Source organism: Vipera berus, assembly GCF_964194415.1.
Source record: "Vipera berus genome assembly, chromosome: 1".
Classification (NCBI taxonomy): Eukaryota; Metazoa; Chordata; class Lepidosauria; order Squamata; family Viperidae; genus Vipera; species Vipera berus.
Genome location: NC_138202.1, coordinates 14,640,353 through 14,666,878, shown reverse-complemented (window position 1 = coordinate 14,666,878; position 26,526 = coordinate 14,640,353). Strand labels below are relative to the sequence as shown.

General features: G+C 46.0%; 1 long non-coding RNA gene across 1 annotated transcript in view; it reads right to left on the bottom strand.

The window, feature by feature from the left end:
- Positions 1-6,038: 6,038 nt before the first annotated feature.
- Positions 6,039-26,526, bottom strand: part of LOC308659135 — a 41,108-nt gene continuing 20,620 nt past the window's right edge. Inside the window, exons 2-3 of the long non-coding RNA XR_014024457.1 lie at positions 12,747-12,865; positions 6,039-6,397 (exon numbers count right to left, since the gene is read on the bottom strand). This is a non-coding gene — a long non-coding RNA (uncharacterized lncRNA). The remainder of the gene's footprint in view (positions 6,398-12,746; positions 12,866-26,526) is intronic.

Genomic DNA, 26,526 nt, shown 5'->3' with positions numbered 1-26,526 from the left:
ACAGGGTACAGCCGGTTGAGGAATTCTGGAAGTTGAAGTCATTGATCTTAAAGTTGCTGAGATTGAGAAACACTGAGCTAAATGATCTGTGAAGTGTGCTGATTTGTACCCACTGCAAAGGTGGTGCTGGGAGAAAAAGGAAAACTGTTTGCAGGATAACACAATAACAGAGTTGTCAGGGACCTTGGAGGTCTTCTAGTCTAACCCCCTGCTCAAACAGGATACCCTATACCATATGGCAGGGGTCTTCAAACCTGGCCCTTTTATGACTTGTGGACTTCAACTCCCAGAATTCCTCAGCCAGAACATTGCTATCATGTCATCCCTAGTCCTTCTTTTCACTAGACTAGACATACCCAATTCCTGCAACTGTTCTTCATATCTTTCAGCCTCCAGGCCCCTAATCATCTTTGTTGCTCTTCTCTCCACTCTTTCCAGAGTTTCTAGATCTTTTTTATAATGTGGCGACCAAAACTGGATGCAGTATTCCAAGTGTGATTTTTGCAAGTTGGAGCAGCTAAGGATGGTTTTCAATTATCTCCCACGAGGACTGTGGGTGAGGTGAAGGCAATGTCATGAGCCTATGGCAGCAAAAAAAAAGGTTACAACAATATGTTTTCCCCATGGTTAATGGCAAATAAAGATAACTGGATGAAAATCATTTTGTTGGCTTTCGTTGGAAAGGATAAAAACTGAGTGTCTCCATGTAAGGAACTTACAGATGGCCTTGGGAAGATATGGGAGAGCCAGTCAGAGGGATTTGCAGAAGTGGTCAGACAGTCCAGAGGCTGGAGCAAAGTGTGAGAAAGAGACTCAAAATAACCCCACGTTGATTATGTTTGGTATAAGATGAGACAGGGATGGGCATTCAAGATTATATAGCACAACAAGAAAGTAGCATTCCTGGAGTCCTTGCTTGCCTCCCTCCTAACCAGCTGAGTAACACCTCGTTGTCCAATTTAGGTAACCCCACACGTTGTAGCTCTAAAACCCTACTTTTACAGAAACTCAATCCCAAATTCAGCGACTGGCAGCAGAAACGTCAAGAATCTGATACGCTAGACAGTTTTCTATTTTGCAGATAAGAAAGATGTCATATACATACTAGGTGAGCTGCTGCATTATGCAGGAATCAAGCCTTCTCTGTACAGAATGTCAGCTCTAGTGTTTAAATGTTAAATATTATTCTCTGATTATATTTATAATTATTTTGATATTTATAGGTTTTTTATTATATTGTAAGCCTCTCAAATAGTTTCAGACCATGAGATGAGCAGCATATAAATTTAATGGATAATAAATAAAATAAAATAAAATAAAATAAAATAATAAGGCAATGTTTCTGAACCTGAGCCACTTTAAAAGGCAACTCTCAGAATTTTGGGAGTTGAAGTCCACATATCTTCAAGTGGTCAAGATTGAAAAACACTGGATTAAGCCTCCTATCCTGCTCCCTCTTCCAAATTTCCCAGTCTTGATACTGGAATGCATTTACTTGGGGTTTACCCCACAGATTCCTGTAGCTTGAGCAATGCTGGCATCAGCTTCAGCCCTTAGCACCACTTCTAAAACGGATCAAACCTGAGAAAACCAGGGCACCGCCTCACTCATTCCTTCTCCACAGCCCTTGTACCATCCAATGAGAAAATAGAGGATTTAAAAAAGGTGTTGCATTGTTTGAGCTGAGCTTGACTTCTGATGATTCTATAGACAAAACCATGTTGGTTTATTTTGTGGGAGGGGGCAATCATGTGAAAGTAGTTTGACAATGACTTCTTCAGTGATTTCTTTTTTAAAAAAAACCCTTCTCTGTCTAGTTTATTCATGCTGGGATCTCCTGGTGGTCTCCAACTGAAGTATTAACCAATCTGGTGCAGTTTAGGTTTTGAAGGTAAGCAAGATTAGCCACCTAGCCAAGCAGATCAAAGATAGATGGTAACAAAATAAGGTAGCATGCAGGGATATTCCCAGCTCTGCATCTTTTCCGTCCAGATGTTATTTCTTTCATGGGGCATAGAGGGAACGAAAAAGAAATCTTTCGGCACCCTCCCTCCCTCCCCTATTTTATCTTGTCTATTGATTGCTTTAAATTGTTTCTATGCTGGGTCTAAGGGCAGAATTCTTCCAAGGTGACTTATAAATGGATGAGAAATTAAACATTCATAAAACTCAGCATTAAAACCAAAGCAAGACAAGATTTAAAACAATCTTTCTTTTAAAAAATATGTCAGAGAGAAGGCCTGATGGAAAAGGCCCTTGTTTTAGCCATTCTAATAGCAAACAAAAAACAGGAGAAGGTGGTTCTTCAAAGAGGTTAGCTGCAATTCTTATAAAGGAGTGAACATTGTAAAAATGGCTTGTAAACATGAAGGATAATGCAGTATAGAGATTGTAAAAAAAAACCCTGTGCCTTTTGCCGACATCTCCAGTCCTCTTCTGCAGCAACTAAAGTTTCTGAATAATTATGAAAAACAGGTCCACGGGGTACACTTTTTAAAAATAAACTTTATTAGAATTCTGAATACAGGATAAACACTAAAAAGAATGGAAACAAATGGGGTGGGGTGGGAGAAAAGAGCAAAAACAAAAATGCAGTAATCAGAGAAAAGAAAAGAGAAAAAAAGAAAAAGATTATAAAGAAGTTACTTCCAATTTTCTTTTATAGCAGTTATAAATATAAATATGTTAGCCTTTTATTCTATTGCTATAGCATTGTTTACATTTTTTCCACAATCTATTATATCCTGGTATATAATGACCTTTTTTTAATTCCCAGAAAAAGTCAGTAAGGAGTCTCCAATCATTGTTAAACTTAGGCAAAGTCCTATCTCTAATTAAAGCAGTCAAACTGGCCATCTCAGCAAGTTCCATCATTTTCACTATCCATTTCTCCACTGTGGGTAAAATCAAATGTTTTCACCTTTGTGCATATAATAGTCTTGCTGCTATTGTCGTATCAATCAATATCTATATATCTATCTGTTAAGTATTGGGTTCTGACGCGTAGAGAAGATGCCAGGCAGATGAGTACAAACAAACTGATGTTTTATTAGCAGTCATTATCTGTACTGAGGGGTTAGGGCATACAAGCTTATATACTTTCGTACAGCCAATCAGATTGAACCTAACAATCCCGCCACCCAATACACAACACCCCTTTCCCCTATCAAGGATCAGACAGTATACTTTATAACACTCCAACTTGGGATCTTACACTTAACTTTTATACAATGAATGATTGACCCCATTCAAGGTTATATTCTTCTATAATCCTTTCTCAAGATTATAAAATTCACTCCCAACCACCAACATTAATTCTGAGTGATTGACCCCACTCAAGGTAGAAGTTTGTCAACGTGACCTTCTCGGACATGTACTTACGGGTTGCTGCCCGTAAGATCACAAACAGACCGTTCTGCTGCTCTGCCAGTATCTCTGTACTGACAAGTGGTACACAATGACCCAGTATGAGTCTATGAGTAGACTTCTCCTGTAAGTTCCCTTACAAAATGAAATACCGGTATACAGATAAATTAACAAAATCCAAAAAACAAGAGGCATGTATTTCCTACTAGAATTCTTTACATACTTCTTTCTCTAATTGACCACATAATCATTGAGATAGGCAGGTGGCCTATGAGGGCGTGAGGAACGTCTCTGTGGTTCCCTCACCTTGTAGTGTACCAACTCATTTGGCATGCCCCGTGAACCAGTGTCCCTCTCAGTTGGAGACTCCGAAGAATTTCTCTGGCTGGCCGTGTCCGGTAGGCCCACCCCAGAGTCAGATCCTGAAACAGGATCAGCACAGTGGTCCGTGATGATAGGTTGATCCACTTGTTGCAGGGGTTCCTGTTGCACCTCTGTCTCCTCTGGATCCTCCTCAGACTGGAACTCAACTGAATACTGAAATTGCTGGTAGGGTGAATAGGAGCTAACCTGTGTGTCAGCTTGAGAGCTATGGGAGGGATTGTCACGCTTAGTGACCGTTCTGGAAATCGTTTTCTTAATTGATCTATGTGCCGTCTCAATAGACGCCCTCCCTCCACCCCTACTGTGTAAGATAGGGGCCCCATTTTGTCAACCAACTTCCCCAGAACCCACAAGTGTCCCGGTCCATAGCTCCTGGCCCAGACCATGTCACCTGGTTGTAGTCCCCTTGGGGGCTTGGGTTGAGCAGCATTGGATGCCACTCTGTCAGGGTGCAGTCTGTCCAGTTTGGTGATGAGGCGTTTGCCCCAGCGCAACTCCGCAGGGCTTTTCCCCGTGGAAATACAAGGTGTGGAATGCTGGCAAAGTAAAAAGTCTGCGAGCCTGTGATGCCAGTCACCTGTGATGATGTGCTTTAATGAGTCTTTGGTTGTTCTTACCATCCGTTCTGCTTGACCATTGAATGACGGGTGGAAGGGTGCAGATGTGGCATGTCTAATCATGTTTGCTCTCAGGAAGGCCTGAAATTCAGCAGCGGTAAATTGAGTCCCATTATCAGAAACTATGACAATCAGGAAGCCCATGAGTGGCAAAAAGTTTCCTGAGTACCTGGATTGTTTTGGCCGAGGTCATGCTAGAGACTGGAACAACTTCCAGCCATTTTGAATGACTATCAACAACAATTAGAAAGAGCTGCCCCTGAAATGGGCCAGCGTAATTGATATGCACCCTGGTCCAGGGTGTGTGTGTTGGCTCCCATCTGTGAACAGGTGCCTGAGGCATCTCGGGTCTAGACCTTTGACAAATATAACACCCATGTACCTACTCTTCAACAGCTTTGTCTAACCCAGGCCACCACAAGTAGCTCCTGGCTAACACTTTCATGCGCACTATGCCAGGGTGTCCCTCATGTAAAGACTGTAGTACCCTATCTCTTAAGACAGATGGTATGATAACCCTATTTCCTCATAGTAAACACCCTTTGTGGGCTGATAACTCATGCCTTCTTAAAAAATAAGCTTGGAATTCAGTACCCAGACTTTTGTCTTGCCACCCTGTGAAAACCCATGATAGAACTCTGCTCAGAATCTTATCTGAAGCAGTTTCAGCCACTATGTCCCCTGTGTGAAGGGGAAAGTCTGGTAACTCTTGAATGGACAGTATTTGGGCAGCAGGGGCTGGATCTGGATCAATAGATTGTAAGGGAAGCCTACTTAGGCCATTAGCATGGCCCATTTCTTTCCCAGGTTTGTGAATTATTTTAAAGCTATAGGCAGATAAGAATATGGACCATCTAAGCATCCTTGGTGAGAGTATATGAGGGGTTTGTTTCCTCTTCAACTGCATTTTCGTTGTAAGAAATGGCCTCGTGGTGTATTGTTTCTTCCGGCTTACTGGGTTTGGACGTCTGAACCACCTGGACCGTGCCACCGGCTGCCTCGTTGGCCATGATTTTGTCTTGCGCGTCCTGGAGGGTTAGCTTGGGCCTAGCGAACAGTCTTTGTTGCAATGCCTTGTCTCTCAGGCCACACACGAGCTGATCTCGCAGACGCTCATCTAAGTTGGAAAACCTACAGAGTCTAGCGGCCTGGTGTAGGGCCGTGATGAATTCTGATGCAGTTTCCCCAGGGCATTGCACTCGTTGATCAAATCAGAACCGCCAGGCCATCTCCGACATTCTGGGCTTGAAGTGAGTGTTCAGCTTTTGTTTAAGATCGGCGAATGAGACGGTTTCAATGGGTGTTGGGGCAAATAAGCTTTCGGCCAGGTCGAATGTTGCAGGCCCACTTATGCAAAGTAGTGTCGCCACTTTCAAGCTGTCCTCTGCGATCTGGTTCACCCACAAGTAATTTTCTATTTGTCCGAGGTGCGATGGCCACTGTTCGGGGTGGCGGATGTCGAATTTGCGAGGCTGGCCGACTTTTGGCATCTTCCTTCTTCTGAACCGGATCCTGCTCCACCAACTCAGATGGGTTGTTCTGAGCACGAGGCCGCTAGCATGCTGAACTAGCCGGCTGATAGAGAGGGGGAGGGAAAGATTCCTCCAGCACATTAAGCCGTCCCCTCGTGACTTCAGCTCTCAGGCGAAGCAGGATCCCATCCTCGTCGCCACTGTTAAGTATTGGGTTCTGACGCATAGAGAAGACGCCAGGCAGATGAGTACAAACAAACTGATGTTTTATTAGCAGTCATTATCTGTACTGAGGGGTTAGGGCATACAAGCAAGCTTATATACAGGCCGTACTCAATGGAACTGCATCTACATGGAAGGAAGTGTGTAGTGGGGTGCCCCAGGGCTCTGTTCTGGGCCCAGTGCTCTTCAACATCTTCATCAATGATTTGGATGAGGGGATAGATGGGGAACTCATCAAATTTGCAGATGACACCAAGCTGGCAGGAATAGCCAATACTCCAGAAGATAGGCTTAAGATACAGGAGGATCTGGACAGACTCGAACACTGGGCACTATCTAACAAAATGAAATTCAATGGTGAAAAAAGTAAGGTTCTACATTTAGGCAGGAAAAATCAAATGCACAGGTATAGTATAGGTGGTACCTTGCTCAATAGTAGTAACTGTGAGAGAGATCTCGGAGTCCTAGTGGACAATCACCTCAATATGAGCCAGCAGTGTGCTGCAGCTGCCAAAAAAGCCAACACAGTGCTAGGCTGCATTAACAGAGGAATAGAATCAAGATCACGTGTACTTATACCACTTTACAATGCCTTGGTAAGGCCACACCTGGAATACTGCATCCAGTTTTGGTCACCACGATGTAAAAAAGATGTCGAGACTTTAGAAATAGTACAGAGAAGAGCAACAAAGATGATTGGGGGACTGGAGGCTAAAACATATAGGGAACGGTTGCTGGAATTGGGTATGTGTAGTTTAATGAAAAGAAGGGTGAGGGGTGACATGATAGCAGTGTTCCAATATCTCAGGGGCTGCCCCAAAGAAGAGGGAGTCAAGCTATTCTCCAAAGCACCTGAAAGCAGGACAAGAAGCAATGGATGGAAACTAGTCAAGGAGAGAAGCAACCTAGAACTAAGGAGAAACTTCCTGACAGTTAGAACAACTAACCACTGGCACAACCTGCCTCCAGAAGTGGTGAATGCTCCAACACTGGAAGTTTTTACGAAGAGACTGGCCAGCCATTTGTCTGAAATGGTATAGGGTTTCCTGCCTGAGCAGGGAGTTGGACTAGATGACCTCCAAGGTCCCTTCCAACTAATTATTATTATACTTTCATACAGCCAATCAGATTGAACCTGACAATCCCACCACTAAAACTCCCGCCAGAACTGTTAGAGTTCAATAGCTGTGAATAGCTGTTTCCCAAAACCTAATACACAATACTATCAATATATCTATCAATCCCCAAAAGCAAAGTCTCTGGTTTCAATTGTATATGACTTTAAGACTGACTGGGGAATTCTGGGAGTTGAAGTCCATAAAAAGTTGCCAAGTTTGGAGACCCTTGGTATATGACACATCAAGCACTTCACTGTAATCTATACCAGTGTTTCTCAACCTCAGCAACTCTAAGTCCAGCTGTGGACTTCAACTCCTAGAATTCCTCAACTAACCATCTCTATGACAGAGTTCTAATAGAAGCTGTAGTCTAAAATACTGGGCAGGCACCAAATTGGGATGGGTCAGAAAGTGAAGATTGATTATGCATATGAGAGAAGATATGCAAGACCAAGGATTTGGCCAAAAAAGTGTTTTGCTCTGATGAAACCCAGTAATGTAGAAATGTACAATCTCTGCTGCCAGACAAAGTACATAAAAAAGTAAAGGTAAAGATTCCCGCGCACATGCGTGCTAGTCGTTTCCGACTCTAGGGGCCGGTGCTCATCTCCATTTCAAAGCCGAAGAGCCAGCGCTTGTCCGAGGATGTCTCCATGGCCATGTGGCCGGCATGACTAGATGCCAAAGGCGCACGGAACGCTGTTACCTTCCCACTGCAGTGGTCCCTATTTTTCTACTTGCATTTTTACGTGCTTTTGAACTGCTAGGTTGGCAGAAGCTGGGACGAGTAACAGGCACTCACTCTGTTACACGGCACTCAGGATTCGACCCGCCAAACTGCCGACCTTCTGATCGACAAGCTCAGCATCCTAACCCACTGAGCCACCGCGTCCCTAAAGTACATAAACACTGTCATAAATCAATATCTGGGTTGCTACCTCTACCTCTATCTCTTCCCAGGTTCTTCACATCCCATCCCAGCCTCAGACATTCCCTGGGAACTCAGGCTAGTCCGTTCAAGAGTAATTGTGGTATGGTTGTGAAGGTGTTGAACTAGAAATAGGAAGAGCCAGTTTCCATCCCTGTTCAGCCACAGAAGCTTTCTAGGCAACTTTCAGATAGTCTCAGTCCAAGAGCCACTGTGGTTCAGACATGAAGGTGCTGAAATAAAACAGGTCCCCTCTCAGTCACAGGATCCAGCTAAGTGATTTTGGACAGGTCCTTTCTCCCAGACCTAGGCTGGGGATCCAAAAATGTCCCTCTACCAATCTGTGTTGAACTAATGTGCTAGACTGTGGTCCATAACCTGCAATGGACTAGTTGGGGCTGATCATTATCACAAATCATCATCATTGTGCTTTAGCTGGAGGAACATATTATTTCACTTTCCTTTTGTCAGAATATAGTTGGAAGGGAACTTGGAGGTTTTCTAGTTCAACCCCCTATATCATTTCAGACAAGTGGCTGTACAGTTTTACAAACCTCCATTGATGAAGCACCCACAACTTCTGAAGGCAAGCCGTTCCACTGGTTGATTGTTCTCACTTAATTCCAGGTTACTTCTGTCCTTGATTGGTTTCCATCCATTGTTTCTTGTCCTGCCCTCTGGTGCTTTGGAAAATAAGTTGACCCCCTCTTCTTTGTGGCAGCCTCTCAACTACTAGAATACTATCCTGTCACCCCTAGTCCTCTTTTCTCTAGACTAGGTAAAGGTAAAGGTTCCCCCGCACATGTGTGCTAGTCGTTTCCGACTCTAGGGGCCGGTGCTCATCTCCGTTTCAAAGCCGAAGAGCCAGCACTTGTCCAAGGACGTCTCCGTGGTCATGTGGCCGGCATGACTAGACGCCAAAGGCGCACGGAACGCTGTTACCTTCCCACCGGAGTGGTCCCTATTTTTCTACTTGCATTTTTACGTGCTTTTGAACTGCTAGGTTGGCAGAAGCTGGGACGAGTAACAGGCGCTCACTCTGTTACGCGGCACTCGGGATTCGACCCACCAAACTGCCGACCTTCCGATCGACAAGCTCAGCATCCTAACCCACTGAGCCACTGCGTCCCATTCTCTAGACTAACCATACCCAAATCCTGTAACCCAGGGGTCCCCAACCCCAGTCCATGGACGAGTACTAGGTCACGCCATAACAGCAACCGGTCTGCACAAACAAGCAAAGCCCCATCTGCAGGATGCAGGCAGCACACAAAACCACACACCCTCTGGTCTGTGGAAAAGCCTCTTTCCATGAAACTGGTCCCTGGTGCCCAAAAGGTCGGGGACCTCTGCTGTAACCGTTCTTCATATGTTTTAGTCCCCAGGCCTTTAATCATCTTAGTTGCTCTTTTTCCAAAGTCTCAACACCTTTTTTGTAACGTCGTAACCGAAACTGGATGCAGTATTCCCAGTATGGTCTTACTAAGCTTTTATAAAACTTCTCCTCAATACTTTTATTTCATATTTGGCAGGGACTAGGAGGAAGTGAAGGAATGTACAGAATGCCTTTTGCGAAGTCAATTATGGTTCTGTGCAACAAATGAATTAGATTAGCCTCAGGTGAGCCAAGGTTACTAAGGAGTTTAGCATCTGGAGCTTCTGGTATTCTAATCTCCTCTATCCTCCGCCTCTTGTTTTCCCCCCACTCTGCCATTCCCCTGAGTTCTGGCCACAGCTGATCCCACATCCCAAGATCACAGAGACTCTATGCCAGTTCTTAGGAAGCTCTTCCCTAGAGAGTTACAATCTGCTTGTTGCTATCCACCTAGCCAGGGGCATGAATGGGATTTCATGGGGCAAGAAAAGGTGGTGGGGCCATATAAAGAAAAAGCTTGCTGACCACATCTAAGAGCAAAATAGCAGTAGCACTTATATACCGCTTCACAGTGCTTTACAGCCCTCTCTAAGAGGTTTATAGAGTCAGCATGTTGCCCCAAACAAGCTGGGTTCTCATTTTACCAACCTTGGAAGGATGGAAGAAGTCATTATGTATGAGAATTGAAGAAAACTGTCAGTTCTGAGGCTTTGGGGGAGTGATTTTAATAATCATGTTTACATAAACACCACCTAGGAATGTCCTGGGGTTATGTGATCACCTTTTGTGACCTTCTGATAAACAAAGTCAATGGGGAAGCCAGATTTAATTAACAATGGTATTACTGACTTAACAACTGCAGTGATTTACCTAATAACTGTGACAAGAAAGGCCGTAAAATGGGGCAAAACTCATTTGACAGCTGTCTTGCTTACCAACAGAAATTCTGGGGTCAATTGTGGTCGTAAGTTGAGGACTACTTGTATTTTCCAATCGCCTTTCCTGCAAACTTCCCCACAAAAGGAAGGTTGGAGACTGGGCAAAAATTGCCCACAATGGAAGGATCTCGCAATGGATCATGAGGAGGGGGCGTACCACACTTAAAAGTCAGCGAGATCACTTCTCTTTCAAAAAGGCAAGATGTCACTGCATGGACCTATCCCTTGGTTCAGGCCAGGCCACCTTAACAACCCAGGAGGGTCCAAGTTGTAACAAGCAGGTGGCCAAACAAATAGGCAGGAGGACCTTGAGCATCAGGAAATCAAACTCTTTCCACATAACCTCACAAGACTGTGCCCTGGGTCGGAATGGGACAACTTCGTGTGGCCAATTTGCCACAGTCAACTTGCAGCAGCCAACTCATCTTGGCCAACTCACTGCGGGACAATTCAAAAATTCAACTTAAATATTTAAAATAATTTTTAAAAAATATTTTAATTTTTGTAATTCACATTTCATTTTGTCCCTCCTTCTGCGTCTTTTTTAGATGATTCCATTCCACCATGTCTTTGATATTAGTGTAACTCTTGTCCTGCAGCGAGTTGGCCGCAGCAAGTTGGCTGGGACGGGTTGGCTACACCGAGTGAACAAATCTGAGCAACTTTATCCTGAAGATTTGACAATATTCCTTACTGTAGCCTTGCAGATGATCCTGTGGTCCATTGCCCCCTAACAGGAAGTGGATCACCCTAAACTGATTTGTGGGTTTATTGCCATGGTGCTTATTGCCATGGTGCAGGTCTGAACACGAATAACACAGTTGGAAGAAACCTTGGAAGTTTTCTAGTCCAACCTCTGCTCAGGAGGAGACCTTATACCAGGGGTCTTCAAACTTGACCCTTTTATGACTTGTGGACTTCAATTCCCAGAATTCCTCAGCCAACGTGACTGGCTAAGGAATTCTGGGAGATGAAGTCCACAAATCATAAAAGGGCCAAGTTTGAAAACCCCTGCCTTAAACCATTAGAGTTATCTTCGTTCCCAGAGAGGGCCTCCTCAGGGTGCCACCGGTCAGAGAATGTCGGCTGGTGGCCCCCAGGGGGAGGGCCTTCTCTGTGGGCGCCCCGGCTTTATGGAATCAGCTGCCGGTTGAGCTCCGGATGGCACCTGACCTTCGCTCCTTCCGACGCGGTCTGAAGACCTACCTATTTGAGCAAGCCGGCCTGGCCTGATGGGGGATGTGCTGGGGTTTTTATTGGGGATTTTTAATATTATTCTACTGTTTTTAGTCGGGCTCGTATTTAATTCCCTTTTAACTTTTGTATTCTGTATTTTTATATGTGCCCTGTTCACCACCCTGAGTCCTTCGGGAAAAGGGCGGTATACAAATATAATAAACATAAACATAAACATATCTGTTACTGTGGAAAATTCTTTTGGATTACTCTCAATCTTTTCTTATAAGGGTTATGGATCTTCTTAATTTCAGTCGGTTTTGAGTTTTCATCTTCTTGGATCTTCCTCATTAATTCCTTCCTTGTCATCATGAGAGGCGCACTTCTTTTATTTCTCTAGTATTTTAACTGGCAGACTGTGGCATTTTATCAGCAAACTAGAATATGTCAGTTCCTTCTGAGCCTCACTTGTTAAATCAATTGTATTTTGAATGTTTTCGAAACAATCATTTTGGAGATTTTATCTGTTAGCCGTCTTGGGTACTAAGTACTAATCTACATTTTAGCAGTTTATTAGCTACTTTAAATTCTGTGTGTGTTTTAGCAAAGAGGGACACAACCTGAGGCCCTAAGGTTTCTCATAGCTACGGTATTCAAAATCACTTGTTCCAGGGACATTCCTGAGTCTGTCACCAAATGTGGTGAATGACAGTTGTAAACCCACATTCAGTAATGAGCCACTGAGAGGGATAAAATGTGTGGGAATGCTTGTAGATATGTACAAGTGACATTTGACTGTGCAAATGACTGTATTGAGATACCTTTTGTGCCGTGTTTCATTGAAACACAATTTTGCCCTGATCAAATGCCTCAGAACAAGAATTGGACTTGTATGATGCTTACAGTTAATCCATGATAATTATTTTGGAAGTGTTTTATCCAAGTGCAATTGTTAAAAAACTATTAAGAGTTCTGTGCATTGTCTTTGAGAATCTTGCTTACAATGAAGTTGATTCAGCAGAACGAGAGAGAGAGAGATTGCTGCTTTAATTAGATAGGAGAAAAGACTCAATCTGATGCATTTTCAAAAACATCAGAAGGCTCTTATTTTCTCCAATAAATGAATCCTCCATGTGCAGAAGCAGCTTACCTGTGATTATCGATGGGAAATAAGATAAATGGTTGAACTTTGGGCCTTGTCTTTGGCTTTCTGGAGGCATTTATCAGATGCTATTGGAAAATAGATGCTTGATGGACCTTTGGTCTGATCTGCATGGAAGGGGAGAGAGAGCCTGCATTGAAATTAGCTTGTAAAAATCTAATGTGATTGTGTTAAGATTTCTCTCTCCCAGGCGGCAGAATTGGGTGACGCTTTGAAGGATAACTGTGTGCATTTCTGCTGAGTCCAGCGATTCGAAAGTTCATGCTAAGTGGTTTGTGTCACCATAAATAAAGCTGAAACTTCTACACACTCTCTCTCCATGGTTATTTTTTAAATGAAGTTTTTTTACAAACTGATCCGGACCTCAGCCTTTTTTTATTTAAACCCAGATGCAGACTTGTTGCTGAAGGAACAAAAATACTCCACTTGGTTAGCGTTTTTGTTCTTTCTTCCTTTCTTCTGGGAGAAAGAATCAAGTCATGTTGTTGTTTTGCTAAGAAAAATAATCTGGGTGCCTAGAAACACTGTGATCATTTGTTTTCTGGCATTTTTCCATTTTTTTATTCATTTGGGTTTTTAGAGTTGTTTGGGGCTCCGTATTTACTGTACAGGTAGTCCTCGACTTATGATCACAATGGAACCTGGAATTTTGGTCATAAGTCATTGCAGTTGTAATTCGAGGCACCGCTTACTGGACTCAGTTTTATGACCATTTTTACAATGGTCATAAAGCAAGTCACCTCAGCCAACAAGCAAATCACATGGTCCCTAAGCAAATCGTGTGGGGAGTCAAGCAAATCCAGGATATACAATGGGTGTTTTGGGTCATTTTCTGCTAGAAAATGGCAAAAAAACCTTGCTAATTGCAGTTACATGATTGCTGGGTTCTGCAACTGGTTTTAAACGTGAGCTAGTTGCCAGATGCTCAAAATGCAATCACATGGTTATTACACAATTGATCGTAAGTCAAGGACTACCTGTATGACGGCTGTGGAGTAAAATTTTAATTGTTTGTTAATATTTTTTTCATTACTGTATACTGGTTGTTTGGCTATATTTTGTTATATTCTTTTCTTACCCTATTTTTTGTGTTTTATTTTATTCTACAAGACCAGGAGTCTGAATAATTGGGCAGCGTGTTATGGAATTTGTTTGTGCAGAGGTCTCCTTGTGCTACCAAAGAGTTTGCACAGACAAGGAAGGGCACTGAGAGCAGTAAAAATCACACACAGAAATACACTGAGTTCTAAAAGCAAAAAGTATTTTACTTTGAGGTGGTGTAAAAACAAAAATGCACAGTCAAAAATAAACAGTCCAAGTCATACACAATAGCAACAGTCCAAGGAGTAATCCAAACTACAAAGTCTTCTTACCGGTCCAGAGGTCAATACACAGTTCAGGTTTACAACAGTAGTAAACCAACAGCAGAGCAAAAACAGTAATAGTAGAGATCAGTGAATTCAGAGAGAGAAAGAAGCTACGTTCCTAGCTTCCTCTTATGGCCATGAGAACACTTACACACCCATTGGCCAATTAACTTCTTAAAGCCATAGCATTATGGTTAATATATTTTCAACCCAACATTGTAGGCTAACACCATATGCCTAACATTCTCCCCTTTGGGTAGAATAATATATAACTCTTACAATCTTATGCACATTCTTTCACAATTAGCATTGTGTTTCACAGCACTTTGTACCTTCGTAAAATGGTCTGCAATATTTACATCAGATGGACAATACTCTAACTGTATTAATTTATCTTTGACACATTGTCTGACATTTAAATAACGAAGATCAGTATGTTTAGATCTTGTTCTTACTGCAGCATTATTAGCCATCTTTATCGCAGCTTGATTGTCCTCATACACAATAAATGGATCATTTACATTTAAACCCATATCTAACAATAGTTGTTTGTACACTAGCAGTTCTGTACATAACACTGATAGACATGAAAATTCAGCCTCCATTGTAGATAAGCTTATGTGTTTTTGTCTAATAGACTTCCATCCAATTAAAGAATCACCCAACATTACAGCCAACCCTGAAGTAGATTTACGAGTGTTTGAATCAGAGGCAAAACTCGCATCTGCATATGCAGTAAGGATTAACTCACGATTTGGCTCTAAATATAACGAGTAGTGAATAGTCTGCTTCAAATACCTTAATACTCGTTTAGCTGATTGCCAGTGTCTAACAGTTGGATTATTGTTGTACCTAGCTAATTGATTTACACAGTAAGAAATATCAGGTCTAGTCCAATTACTCAGATACATAAGACTTCCTATCAAAGATTGGTACATAGTCTTATCAAATACAGGACTCTCAACATTAGTGTCCTTAAAATCCATAGCCATCGGAGTTTTTGCTGGTTTACACATTTCCATGTTGTATCTCTTTAATAACTGAGATATTTTACTGGCTTGTGACACCTTAAAACCCCTATTTGTTTTCACAATATCTAACCCCAAATAGTGGCTAATTTCTCCAAGATTTCTAATTGTGAATTTATTTTGCAATCTTGAAATGATAGTTTGTGCTTCTAACTCAGTTTTTGTTATTATTGCAATATCATCTGTGAATAATAAGAGAAAAGATAATGCTCCGTTGTGTTCTCTTCTAAACAAACAAGGATCAGCATTACTGGCTACAAAACCTAATGCACTCAACTCATTAACTATACATTTATTCCACTCATAGCCTGATTGTTTCAATCCATAGAGGCTTTTCTTTAACTCCCAACAATCATGGTCTCTATCACTGGTCAATCCTGGTGGTATTCTTAAATAAATAGTATGTTGCAATGGAGCATGTAGATATGCAGTTTCAACATCTACATGATTAACCATATATTGGTTTTTAGCCGCCCATACTAAAGCTGCTCTTAAAGTAGTTGCCCTTAGACTGGGTGCAAACACCTCGTCATAATCCTCAGTAGTTTGGGCAAAACCTTGTGCAACCAAACGTGCCTTATGGGTTATAGTTCCATCTACTCCTTTCTTTATCTTATATATCCATTTACAACCTATAGCTTGCTCACCAGGTGGCAGTTTTGTTTTCTCATAAACGTTAAGATCCTGCAAAGACTTCAACTCCCTGTTCATTGCAGCTTTCCATGATGCCTGTTCCTTTTCAGGATACATCCTGATCTCATCATAGTTAGATGGCTCTACACTAACTTGACATACTATACTAGCTTCATAGCGATCAGGTGGATGTCTGATACGCATTGAACGCCAAGGAATTACAGGGCTTTGAATTTCTGTCTCCTTTCCTTCCTCTGATTCCTCTTTTATCTCCCCTATCTCCTCTTCATCTTTTATATTTACAGGAGATGTATTATCATTACTAGTTACGTTATCAGAGGAGTCCTCAAACACTAGAGGATCAGTATTAACAGTTTCTTGCTCTAACCTATCCCAACCAACGTGCTCAAGGAATTTTGCACTAGCACTGTTATATACATTAGTTGTGCCTCGTTCCCAGAAACGATAGGATCTATGGTTAGCTTCATAACCTACGAAGTATAATTGCCTAGCCCTATGTTGGCCTTTACTCCTGAGTTGTGCAGGAATGTGGACCCAAGCTGGGGTGCCAAATGTGTGCAGGTAATCAAGGTTTGGCCTTCTACCATGCCATATTGTATATGGTATTTTACCAGTAGAAGTATTAACAACTAAATTCAGAACATGGTTTGCACATTTTGCTGCCTCCCCCCACAGTCTATCTGTTAAGCCAGAATCTCTTAACATAGTTCTCATCATGGCTTGTAACGTTTGCCCACGTCTCTCAACAAATGCATTATGTTGAGGTCTATAAGGGGCTGAACGTTTATGCTCAATGCCAGCTGATTGTAGCATATCAACAAAATGCTTATTTGTAAATTCAGTGCCATTATCAGTAATTATGCACTGAACCTTTCTCTTTGTTTTTCTCTCCACGAACTTCAGCCAGTTTGCAAATTGTTGGAAAGTATCTGCCTTTGACTTAAGCAGATAACAAAAACCATATCTAGAGTAGTGGTCCAATATACTTAACATATAGCATGACCCTCCTAAACTTGGTTTCATGGGTCCAATTAACTCAGCAAACACAACTTCCAAAGGTACAGTTGTTTTGAAGCTGTTTATCCTGTTTGCAGGAGTTGCCTTGCTCTTTTCCTGATTACAGGCATTGCAATTCAAATACTTACTACATGGCTTCAGTTTAATTCCTTCTACTAATTCCACTGTTTTACGTAGTGAGTTAAAGTGTACATGCCCTAACCGCCTATGCAATAAATGTATACATTCATCATGTGGCTTCTTGTTCTCACATATTGAGTTAGCTTTAACTGTACTAACCTGGTTACTTGTGAGAACGAATAAACCATTTTTCAAATTAGCAGTTACACAGGTTCCATTCCACTCAATAGTGCATTGCTCCCCTCTGAATGTTACCACAAACCCAACTTTAACCAATTCCCTTACAGATAACAGGTTGAATCTTAGTTTAGGTATATATAACATAGGTAACTGTTCATCAATGCATGGACAATAGGAATTACCTTCACCAGAGGCCTTCATCCTCCAACCGTTTGCCAGTGAAACATATTGGTTGCTGTTTTTCATATTAATAAACCTCTTTTTCACTTTAGTAATGCATTGTGAAGCCCCACTATCAACAACCCACAATTCATTATTTCTGGATGTTGGTTCACCAGAAATAGCCAAACCAATGCCCTTCTTAGCCTTCCCACTGCTATTCACATTCTGTTTTTTACCCTTTCTACAGAATTTGGCTATATGCCCTCTAGCCCCACAAGAATAACATTTCTTGACGTTGTAAGCAGTGGTAAATTGCTGCTCCTCTCGTGGCTGTGTCTCTCTCAGCTGGTCTCTGTCACGCCTCCTTCTGGACTCTTCCAGCAATCTCCCAGTAATGTTAGTCAATGTCAGTTCCTCTCTGGTCAGGACTTCCAAAGAAGAAACATATCCATCATAACTCTCATCCAAAGATGACAGAATAATGTAGACCTGATGCAACTCTGAAAAAATCAGCTCCTTTTCATGAAGCTCTTGAAAAGTTGCCTTCATGTAATTTAAATGGGTCAGCATATCTCCATTCTTCTGCAGACGAGCCCTAAACAGCTTACGTGTAAGGTGTATATGTGCACCCACACTGTCACGAACATAAAGCCTTCGCAAAACACCCCAACACCTAGCATCAGACTCCTCACCACGAATATGGACAAGCTGCTGGTCATTCAGTGTTAGTCCAATAATGCAAAGAGCTTTCTCGTTGCTTCGTTTAAAGTCGTCTAACTTCTTTGCATCCTCTTCATCATCTGGATCCCAAGCAGTAGTATCTGGTGGGTTATTTACAACAGCCCATAGTCCTTCCTTGCGCAAAAGCAAGCAGCATTTTGTGGACCAGGAAACATAGTTTGTCCCATCCAACCGGGTTATCCAGGAGATGCCTGACAACTGTTCTTGTGCCATTTTACACCAAATACAAACTCAGCTAGGAATACTGTGTGTACTAACTCTCAGTACAGGCCTGGGCCCATAACCAGTGTTATGGAATTTATTTGTGCAGAGGTCTCCTTGTGCTACCAAAGAGTTTGCACAGACAAGGAAGGGCACTGAGAGCAGTAAAAATCACACACAGAAATACACTGAGTTCTAAAAGCAAAAAGTATTTTACTTTGAGGTGGTGTAAAAACAAAAATGCACAGTCAAAAATAAACAGTCCAAGTCATACACAATAGCAACAGTACAAGGAGTAATCCAAACTACAAAGTCTTCTTACCGGTCCAGAGGTCAATACACAGTTCAGGTTTACAACAGTAGTAAACCAACAGCAGAGCAAAAACAGTAATAGTAGAGATCAGTGAATTCAGAGAGAGAAAGAAGCTACGTTCCTAGCTTCCTCTTATGGCCATGAGAACACTTACACACCCATTGGCCAATTAACTTCTTAAAGCCATAGCATTATGGTTAATATATTTTCAACCCAACATTGTAGGCTAACACCATATGACTGAATTAATGAATTCATTGATTTAATGGTCATTTTAGGGGGGAGGGTTATAATGTATTGGGCTTTGTCTTGCTAAAGGAATATCACGTGGGGTTAATTGCTTGAAGGTTGCTCAAGCAGGGAAGCTGGCTAACGGCTCCCAGCTCCTCAGACAACCCATCTCCAGCGCCACCATTGGCTGCCTTTAGGGTGGCAATAGGTTGCTTTAACACTATTGGCCGCTGCCTAGAGGCCAGGGTATAAATTGCTGCATTCGCAGCCCTGTTTCTCAGTTCAGTTCCCGCAACCAAATAAACAATGATCTTTGCTGAACTTACTCACCTCGTCTCGTCAATCAAGCAACGAACCCAGTATCTAACACTGGCCACGAAGGTGGGATCCTGCTCCTCCAACTGAGCTGAAGAGTCACTAGGGAAGAGGCTGAACACACCTGATGGGAAAAGCAATCCCCCCCTATGGTCGGTCTAGCACAGCCACGCTAGCAACCACGTGCCCAGAGGACCTGTCCCTGGGCAACGGAGGAGCAGGACAAGAAGACAACGAGCCCCAGCTGCGAAGATCAGCAGAAATGGCAAAGGTCGAAAAGCTGGAAGAATTTGACATAGCTCACCCGGAAAGATGGTCTTTGTATATATCCAGGGTCAAGAACTATCTTTGTGCGAATCAAGTTGCCAAGGACGGCCTGAAGGCTGCTATGCTTGTGTGTGTCTGTGGCCCAGCCATGTTGAGTCAGTAACGTTCACGGACTTGAAGAAAAGGCTCGGAGACCACTTCCAGCCCAAGCTGTTGGTAATCGCTTGGCGCCATGCATTTGAACAGAGAGTTCAGCAACCAGGTGAAACAGCATCTGAACTCATCGTGGCATTGAGGCAGGCTGCACGCCTGTGCCAGTTCTCCGACGTCAAGGAGAGGCTATGAAACTGGCTTGTCTGCGGTCTCCGGAATCAAGAGTTACAGTAACTCTTCACCAAAGAGATTCTGTTGTTCCCAGATGCGGTGAAAGAGATCATGGCAGACAAAGCCGCCAGCGGGGCCATCCGAGCAATGCGGCCTGCCAAAACAGGACAGCATGAGGAAGCCGTCCACCACGAGGACGCTGAACACGTGGAAGATCCCGAAGACGACACAGAAGTAGACAAGCTATAAAGACACAACGACCAACAGCATCACAGCGACAAGCAACAAGGGGCGACTTACAAGGCAGATCCCTTCCTTAGGTGCCCAGGGTGTGGCGGCCGCCACCAACGCATGGACTGTAGGTTCTGGACAGCCACGTGCCGGGCCTGCAGAAAGACTGGCCACATCGCGTCCGTCTGCAGAGGTCGCCAGAGGGACCAGCCATCGAATCGCCAGTCGGACATTCTGACGAGAAGAGGTACCAGGGCCCTGGGACAGTATAGCATAGGGTTTTGCTCCAGCCGCAGAAGCATTTGCCATACGGGAGCTTGCCGCCCTATTAAGCCGAAGTTTAGACTTCAGGTGGAGCTGCAAGGGGTCCCCTGCAAGATGGAGCTGGACATGGCCTCCGCCGTATCCATTATTTCACTTGAGACATTTAATTTCGTCTGTAATCGCAGTAAGAGATGGGCCAAGCTGAGGCCATCTGACATTATACTAACTGATTTCCAGAATGCCAGTCGCAGTCAAGGGTGAGGACACACTAGCTGTTAAATTTAAGGGGTTTTCTGGGCACCTGGATGTTGTCATAGTAGGGGGTCAGCGAACAAGCCTGATCGGGCTCGACTGGTTTGATGCGCTAGGCATCCAAGTAACCGGAATCAACCAGATGCAAGTCGCGAGTCTAGCGACAGTATGCAAGGAATTCACAGATGTGTTTGACTCAGCCCTGGGGACGTACACAGGCCCGCCAATAACATTTAAACTAGATCCTACTGTAATGCCGGTCAGGATTAAACCTCGTAGAGTGCCATTTGCTCTTAAACACAAGATAGATGCTGAATTAGATAAACTTGTAGAACAGGGAGTACTGCAGCCAGTAGATGGGGGTGAATGGGAGACCCCAGTCGTAACGCCACTAAAAGCCAACGGGGAAGTCAGAATTTGTGCTGATTACAAATGCACAATCAATCGTGCACTCAAACAGCATGCATACCCGGTACCAGTAGTAAGCCACATCCTGGCATCCTTGCAAGGCGGTACAATTTTTGCAAAATTAGATTTGGCTCAAGCCTACCAACAGCTTCCTGTTGACGAGGCCACATCCATGCACAGACAATTGTAACCCACAGGGGGGTGTTTAAAGTGAAACGACTGCAATTTGGGGTCAGCGTAGCCCCCGGCATTTTTCAAGGCATTATGGAGCAGATGCCCAAGGGCATCCTGGGGGTTTGCCCTTATTTTGATGACATGCTCATCACTGCTGAGTCCACTGAGGTGCTTGCAAGGAGGCTCAGAGCCGTCCTTCAAAGGCTGCATGAAGCAGGCCTCAAGCTTAAAAAGAATAAGTGTAGTATTGGAGTCCCCTCAACTGAGTTCTTGAGGTTCTGTATAGATGCCGATGGCATCCACCCTGCGGAGTCAAAGGTTAAAGCCATTCAGATGGCACCCAGCCCCAAAACAAAGGGAGAGCTTCAGGCATTGCTGGGCCTCCTAAATTTTTACCATGCATTTCTTCCTAACAAGGCTGCAGTGGCAGAGTCGTTACACCGGCTCTTGGACAAAAATACTGCATGGAAGTAGACTAGTGTTCACAAAAGAAGTTTTCAGGAATTGAAGGCTCTACTATCCATTAGTTCCACAATCACCCATTTCAAGGAATCAGTGCCGGTATGCCTAGCATGTGATGCGTCCCCATACAGGGTGGGGGCTGTCCTGAGTCATTTGGAGAGTGATGGAACTCAGGTTCTGATGGCTTTTTATTCCAGGACACTGTCCTCCGCAGAGCATAATTACGCACAAATTGACAAGGAGGCATTGGCCATAGTAGCTGGAGTAAAAAGATTCCATGACTACTTATACAGCAGGGACATCACGGTCTTCACAGACCATAATTTTTTTTTATTTTTTTTTGCCCAAGATGGCGACGGCCGCAACCTAAGCTTCGGGCGCTCTTCGAGGGCTCCAAGGAATTAGCTTAGGGAGGCCCACGGTATGTTCAGGCGACTCTGGGGGTGGGGGATTTAATAAACAGCTGCTGGGCGCTATTCTTTGCGGCGCTGAGCCCCCCCCCTCCGAACTAGCGGCGCTGGAGAACTGCCGCCTGCCGACCTGTCGAGCTCCATTATGGCGCCGAACGCTGTTGCAGCGCCGTGAAGCCCGGGACGCCTTGCCTGATTTCTTTCTTCTGCCGGCTTGCCGAGGCGACTTTGGGGATTGGGAGGATTCTGGAACAGCTGCTGGGCGCTGCTCTTCGTGGCGCTGAGCCCCCCCCCTCCGAACTGTCAGCTTGCTGATCTGAACTGGCGGCGCTCGAGAACTGCCTGCCTGCCGATCTGCCGAGCTTCGCTATGGCGCTGAGCACTGCGACAACGATGTGAAGTCCGGGATGCCTTGCCTTGCTTCCTTCTTCTGCCGGCTTGCCGAGGCGACTTTGGGGATTGGGGGGATTTTAAAACAGCTGCTGGGCGCTGCTTTTTGTGGTGCTGAGCCCCCCCCCTCCGAACTAGCGGCTTGCTGATTTGAACTAGCGGCGTTTGAGAATTTGCCTGCCTGCCGACCTGCTGTTCTCCGCTATGGCGCCGAGAAGTCCGGGACGCCTTGCCCTGCCTTCCCTCTTCTGCCTGCTCGCTGTGAATACCCTCTGCTTGTCGGAGGGGCAGCGGCGACGATCCCACCGGTCAGAGATCTTTTTACGATCATCAGCTGGCTGGCGCCGTTTTTGGCGGCGCGGAGCCTTTTTCTCCTCCCGGATGGTGGCTGCAGATGGTGGGCCTGGCCATCGGCCTCGGCGGACATGTTGGCGAATTCCCGGACTTAATACATCTGCTGGGATTGCCTCTCTCCGCCGTTGGAAGATTGCCTGGACTGGCGGACAGGCGTTTGGGAAAGAATGCTTCTGTTCTTCCCCCCCCCCCCGGACTGGTGGCGCTGGCCGGAGATGCGAGGATCGACAGAGGCCTGGCCTGCCTGTTCTTACTTTCCCTGTTGACAGGCAGGCATTTGGCTAGCTCCATGCCTGATGGGAATTAAGATCCCTCCTATTGATAGTCCAGTGTGGCCGGGACCGGACCGTGGTGGGAGGACGGTTTTGGACTGGTCAGCGACCACCTCACTGGTGTGAGAGACCAGTTGGGGTGGCCCTTGGCTCAGGATCCCCTTTTCTCTCTCTGCTCCTGATTGGACTCCTCAGCCGGAGTGAGAGGACGACTGAGGTTGTCCCTTGGATTTCCATCTCAGGTGAGAGCTGAGATGGCTTTGCAGACTAGGAGATATGCCTACTGGACTTTTTTACCATCTATACACCATCATTGAGCGATCCTTGGACATATTCATAACATCTGCCCTAAAAGACTATCCCAGCGCAGTATGATTTATCATTACTCCGAAGCGGACTTGTATGCCCTTAGGGCAGTTCCTGCCTCATGGGCGCGACCTGTCGCCTGTTTCCATACTCCCCTTAATGACGATCCCAAGCTTTGGGATTCCGAGAGGTGGCTGGGCTTAGATAGGGGCCTCGAGTCAAGACATGCTAAGAGGCCCCTGATAAAATTTTTAGCCGGTTATTTTAAGAGGTTAGGGAGGGGGAGGGAGGGGGGGGTAGGGAGGGAATCTTTAACCGGCACTCAGTCTGGTCCTGTTAGAGGTCCTGACGGGACGGGGTCGGGGGAGGTGGCTGCTGGTTCTGGGAATGTGGGGGTGGGGCTTCAAATCCCCACGGCGATAGGGAATGGTAGCAGGTGTTTGCGCGGAGGGCCATATCAACATCTGGGATCGCGCCCCCGCTATCTCCGAGCGGTGGCGCGCTCCGACCCTCTGGTTAGCACCCTCTTACCCAGGGATGAGGGTGATCAGGCCCCTGAGCTCAGGTTGGTCTATTTTAACGCTAGATCCGTAGTTAACAAAGCTCCCCTCATCCGTGATCTGATCGAGGAGGAATGTGCGGATCTAGCGTGCATCACGGAAACTTGGTTGGGTTCGGAGGGAGGGGTGCCTCTCACCGAGTTATGCCCGCCAGGTTTCCGGGTGCTGCACCAGCCACGGGCTCAGGGCAGGGGTGGTGGGGTGGCAGTGGTTATTCGGGAGACTTTGTGTCCCCGGGAGGCCACCATTGTCCAGATGGCCGGGAGTGAATTCCTCCTCTTGAGATGTGGTCCTCGGGTTCAGTTGGGCTTGATGCTCACATACCTGGCGCCCAGCTGTGTGGCAACAGCCCTGCCTGAGCTGCTCGACACCCTCTCAGGGTTGGCGGTGGAGTTCCCCAGGCTTATAGTCCTGGGTGACTTCAACCTGCCATCACTGGGGGGGTCGTCGGAGTTAGCTCGGGAGTTCATGGCTTCCATGACAGCCATGGGCCTGACCCAGGTTATTGAGGGCCCTACTCACGAGGGGGATCATACTCTCGACCTGGTGTTCCTGTCTGGACAGTGGTTGGATGATCTGGGAGGGGGTTCTCCGTCCATCACCCCTCTGTCATGGTCAGATCATCACCTCCTGAGGCTGGTTTTCCGTCATGCCATCCCCCGCCGCTGGGCGGCCGAACCGACCAGGTGGTTCCGCCCCAGGCGCCTAATGGACCCGGACCGGTTCCAGAGGGCGCTTGGGCCGATACCTATCACCCTTACCCACAGCCCAGTCGATGCTCTGGTGGAGGCCTGGGAAACGGCTGCCACCAGGGCACTCGACTGCGTTGTACCCATGCGACCTCTGACTCGGCGCAGATCCCGCTGGGCCCCATGGTTCTCTGTGGAGCTCCGGGAGATGAAGCGTCGGAGACGAGGTCTAGAGAGCGGTTGGAGATCCAGCCGATCCGAATCCGACCGATTGCAGTTAAGAACCTTTATAAGGTCTTATCTTGCGGCGATAAGGACGGCGAAGTCTAACTACTTTGCCGCCCTTATCGCGTCCGCAGATAATCGCCCGGCCGCCCTGTTTAGGGTGACTCGCTCCCTCCTTAACCAGGAGGTGAGAGAGGATCCCTTGCAGGGACGAGCCGAGGAGTTTAGTCATCATCTGGCGGACAAAATCGCTCGGATCCGGACCGGCCTGGACTCTGACTGGGCAGAGTCTGATGTGGAGGAATCAGGCGGTCTTGAGCATGTTATCTGGACTGAGTTCGACCCTGTTTCCCCTGATGATGTGGACAGGATCATGGGGAGACTGAGCTCCACCACCTGTTTGTTGGATCCGTGCCCCTCCTGGCTAGCTTATGCGGCTCGGGAGGGAACACGAGGCTGGTTCCATGCAGTAATAACTGCTTCTTTGAAGGAGGGTGTCTTCCCTGCCGCCTTGAAGGAGGCGGTGGTGAGACCCCTCCTCAAGAAGCCTGCTTTGGACCCGGCTGTTTTAAACAACTATCGTCCAGTCTCCAACCTTCGCTTTCTGGCGAAGGTTGTTGAGAGTGTGGTGGCGCATCAGCTCCCTCTGTTCCTGGAGGAAACTGATTATCTGGACCCGTACCAATCGGGCTTCAGGCCCGGACACAGCACGGAGACGGCATTGGTCGCGCTGGTGAATGATCTCTGGAGGGCTAGGGACAGGGGTTGCTCCTCTGTCCTGGTCCTATTAGATCTCTCAGCGGCTTTCGATACCATCGACCATGGTATCCTGCTGCGGCGTCTCAGGGGGTTGGGAGTGGGAGGCACCGTTCTACGGTGGTTCTCCTCCTACCTCCGGGGCCGCTCGCAGTCGGTGTTGACAGGAGGGCAGAGATCCGCCCCGAGGTCTCTCATTTGTGGAGTTCCTCAGGGGTCGGTTCTCTCGCCTCTCCTGTTCAACATCTACATGAAGCCGCTGGGCGAGATCATTCGTGGTTTTGGGGTGGGGTATCACCAGTACGCTGATGATACCCAACTCTTTCTTTCCACCCCGAACCAACCCAGTGATGCCCTCTCCGTGATGTCCCGGTGCCTGGAGGCGGTTCAGGTCTGGATGGGGAGAAACAGGCTTCGTCTCAATCCCGCCAAGACTGAGTGGCTGTGCATATCGGCGTCTCGGGTTAACCAAGTTATTCCACCTCTAACGATGGGGGGTGAGGTGTTACCCCCCGTTGATAGGGCTCGCAACTTGGGCGTCCTCCTGGATTCACGGCTCAATTTTGAAGATCACATAGGAGCCGTGACCAGGGGGGCTTTTGCACAGGTTCGCCTGGTGCGCCAGTTGCGTCCCTATCTGGACCGAGACGCCCTACGCACAGTCACTCATGCGCTTGTGACCTCCCGTTTGGACTACTGTAACGCTCTCTACATGGGGCTGCCCTTGAAGACCACTCGGAGGCTTCAACTGGTGCAGAATGCGGCCGCGCGAGTTGTAATGGGGGTTTCCCGATACTCCCATGTAACACCTCTACTCCGCGAGCTGCATTGGCTTCCGGTTGCCCTCCGGGTGAAATTCAAGGTGCTGGTTATCACCTATAAAGCCCTACATGGCCTGGGTCCGGGTTATTTGAGGGAACACCTGCTGCCGGCATCAAACGCCCTTCGCCCAGTGCGCTCCCACAGGGAGGGTCTGCTCAGGGTTCCGCCGGTAAGAGATTGCCGGCGGGTGACACCCAGGGATAGGGCCTTCTCAGTGGGAGCGCCTGCCCTCTGGAACCAGCTGCCGGTGGAGCTGAGGACTGCCCCCGACCT